This window comes from Cupressus sempervirens, chromosome 3 (assembly GCF_028749045.1).
Source record: "Cupressus sempervirens isolate cs-2001-9-10 chromosome 3, ASM2874904v1, whole genome shotgun sequence".
In the NCBI taxonomy this organism is placed as follows: domain Eukaryota; kingdom Viridiplantae; phylum Streptophyta; class Pinopsida; order Cupressales; family Cupressaceae; genus Cupressus; species Cupressus sempervirens.
Window position 1 is genome coordinate 949,887,045 of NC_143120.1, and position 3,924 is coordinate 949,890,968.

Consider the following 3,924-nt stretch of genomic DNA (forward strand, 5'->3'; position numbering starts at 1 on the left):
AAATGGTGATACACTCGGTAATATAGTATCTAAGCTCACTGTGCCTGAAGTAGATGGCAACAAAATTGTAGAACAAATTGGAGTAGTCAAAATTGGAGAACTCACAGCAATACCAACTGATGATGATGGAGTCGAGGAGGCCAACTCGGTAGATGAAGAGGGGTGTAGCTCGGTAGACGAAGTGGTAGTCACTTCCACTGATGATACCTGGAGCTGAGATATGGTAGGTGTAGATGGTAAATATGGTGTAGATGAACCTGCTGAAGCTGACTCCAACCTTGATGATGTCACAGGTTTAGCTGGGGAGTGAGGAAGGGATGCAATAACTGCTGCTACAATTTTTACCGGATCATCCTCCTTATCTTCCTCTTCAGCTTCTTCCTCTTTGTCTTCTTCCTCTTTCTCTTCCATCATTGCATGCAACTCTCCTGGTGTAATTGTGATGGATGGAGCACTATCTGATTCATCACTGCTACTGCTGCTGTCATCATCCTTTATTTCTACTGGGTCTACACTGGGCTTATGTAGATGATAGATGTTTTTCCACATGTTTGTAGCATCATTTATAACATGCTCTATATCTTTGATCAAAATCAAACAAGTGTGGAATCTGATCATCATTTTACCTTCATAGGTTTTCAATTCAGATTTTACCTCTGCTCCAGTGAGACTAGGCTGAAGATTCTTCAGGGATTGCTCATATATATCTTTTACCATCTTGGTGGCTAACTCCCATCTTGACTATACTCTCTCTAGTAGTTCTTTAGAGATATGAGGAGCAATCTGGTCCAGGGAGTATTTCCATTTTCCCATTTTGTTAAGTACCAGTTCCTCAATCTGCATTTTCTCTGCATCAGTCCTTGTCTCAAATTTCACTACCTTGAAATTTGTGATGCCAGCTCCTTCTTCCAATGATTTGAGCCTTTGCTGGAATGTAGGTGCAGGCTTGACCAATACAGGTTCCTGAATAACTTTTCTTGTCCTCCGAGTAAATACTGCAGTAGGCTACTTCTTGGGCTTGGTAATGATTACCTTGCCTTTCTTCTTTGCCAGTTTCTCTTCTTCTGATTCTTCTTCTCCTTCTTCTTCTTCTTCAATTTCTTTATCTTCACCTTTTCCCTCGGTGAGCATAAGAGGACCCATTGCAGTTTTCAGTTTGGTCACTTTCCTCTTACCTTTGCTGATGTCCTGTGAAATTTTGATTTCCAGTTCAATTCTGGCCTTTTGATGAAAAATTTGCCATTAATGTTCAGTACGAAGGTAGCTGTGATCAACAGACTGTCATCCACTAGCTCGGCTTAAACTTCACAACTCGATGACCAAAATAAAATAGGTTAAAATGACCTTAACTCGGTAAGAGAAGAACCAACCATGCTCGGTAAGTGCAACTTGGTGAAAGAAGCCTTATTGCACCCGATTGAGCTTGGTAAGGTCATGTACCGACCATGATCCTAATGTATCTGAAATACTAATTTGATCATATTTTCATTCTAGGACTGCTTAGGATATTGCTTTATAGATACAGTCCTGGTCTTATCCTAATGAGTCTTAATTGGAAATGGTAGAGTCACTCACTTCTTGAGTGACCATTCCATCACTTGAATTATCTAGCTCGATAGACTTAGGAATCCATTGATGCTTCATTTGCTTCCGAATATTGTCTACTTTGATTTTCATCTCATCCTCGAATTTCTTTATGTTCATGCAGTTTTTAGATATATGACCAAGTTTTGTACATGTATAACATCTTACAGTGGTATCCCTTTTTCTTAGGTGATGCCTTGCACAGTTTATACCAGTATGACCATATTCTCCACAATAATGACATCTGCACCAAGTGTTGTAGTCCCAACCAAATATTCCTTTGACAAGTTGTTCAGCTGGATTAAATGATTTGGACTTGCATTGTGATGCCTTATGACCTTGCTTTTGGCATTTGTGACATTTACCTTCAAATTTTGGTTTCTCTTTGCATTCATTGGCTTTGTGTCCATGCTGATTGCAATTGTAGCACTTTCCATTAAATTTGCCTTTTCCATTGCTCCAACATCTATTAGATGTATGACCTAACTTACCATAGTGGCTGCAAGTAGGTCTTTGATTCTTTTGAGTACCCTATTTGGAGGATTCACCTTCTTCCTTGATTCCAAGGCCTGCTTTACCATTTTGTTTATGAAAGTTTTCTTCATTTTGCAAATTCAATTGATCCATGTCTTTTTGAGATTTTACCATTCTCTCATTGACTTGTTTTTTAGAGATTAGATCACTTTGTAAGCTTGCATTGATTTGCCTTTCAGTAATTAAGTCATTTCTCAAATTCTCATTCTCAGATCTTAGATTCATAATTTCTTCATTTGCATTAGATAATTGAGTTACAAGATTTTCAAGCTGAGAGGATTGATTATTCCTTACCTCTAAGTCTTCAGCTGCCTTGTTCCTTTGCTCCAAGATTTCACATAGCCTGATGGACTAGATTTCTTGTTCCCTTTTGAGCTTTCTTACTTCTTCCTGCAGATATCCATTCTTTTCTAAAAGTTCTTTGATTGCTTTGTCAGCTTCATCTGAACTACTTGATGGTGAGAGATCTTCAATCTTTTCTTCAACATACTGATGGTCATTCGTTTGCCTTGCAAGTTCTTTTCTTCTTTTCAAGGATTGTGAAAGATGCTCTTTTGCTTCATTGAGTTGAGCCATGGCCATTTTCAGATCTAGCTTTTCATTCTCAATAGTTTTGTCAAGTCTGAATATCTCCATTGTCCTTGATCTTTGCTCAAGCTGTGAAACTTTTATCTTGAGAACCTTATTGCTCTGATACCAATTGTTGGAAATATTCAAGATATGACAAGTTACTGAGAGGGGAGGGGTGAATCAGTAACTTTTAAAATTTCAAACAATAAAATTGCATACTGATATATTCACCATTCATCTAAGTAACCTACTATAAGCATGAAACAAAATCATTTGCAACACTTGAACACACAGATTTGGTGACCCAGAAACCTTCCAAATAGAAAGTAAAACTGGGGTGGGAATGAAACCCACTAAGCTTCATTACTACAGTATGAAGTTGGTCGGTTAAGGCTTACAATGACCACTTCTAGTGATCTGCCCTGTTAGGAGCACAAAGGATTGCTAGATCCACCTTGTTAGAGGATTTACAAACATACAATAAAGTATGCACTCTGTTAGGAGATTTACAAAAGACTGTTAAGTCTACCTTGTTAAAGGATTTACAAAAATTGATTCACCTGTTAGAATGAAACAGTGGATCTGATTACAACTGATTGCTGATAAGATCCGCTATGCTCTGATTCACCTTGATGTGATAGATAAAACTTTTCTGCTCCAAAACTTGACCTTGCTAAATACCTTCACAACTCAGCACACATACTTTCGCACGCATGTATTTCTTTCACACTTTCACATTTTCATTCATTACCATTACATTTGAATGATACAATACATTGCATATATATACCATCCAAATAAACAATACATGCAAGGTCGTCCAAAACAACAAGTGCAAATCTCTATACAAAGTTGGCCCAAGGTAAAAACTCGGGTTCACTGAACTGACTCGGTGTCCTTCTGATACTCAATGTCCACTGCATTACTCGGCATCGTCATGCACTCGATATAAGTGAAGGCATGGTCCATACTAAACACTTCGAGTAATTCTGAACTCGGTAACCACTGGAGACTCGGTAGAAGAGATGTCACTCGGTGAACACTTCTATCTGAATTGTAGCTCATTGATCAAAGGAAACACTCGATAGAACCTTGTGACTCGGTGATAGTTAGTTTCCTTGATAACCGTCTGAGCTCGGTAAAATTAATTTCCTTGATAACCTCAGGAGCTCAGTTATCACGAAGTTCTTCGTCAATACTAAGTACATCTTCACTTGGTCAAAACTGATTCCTTTC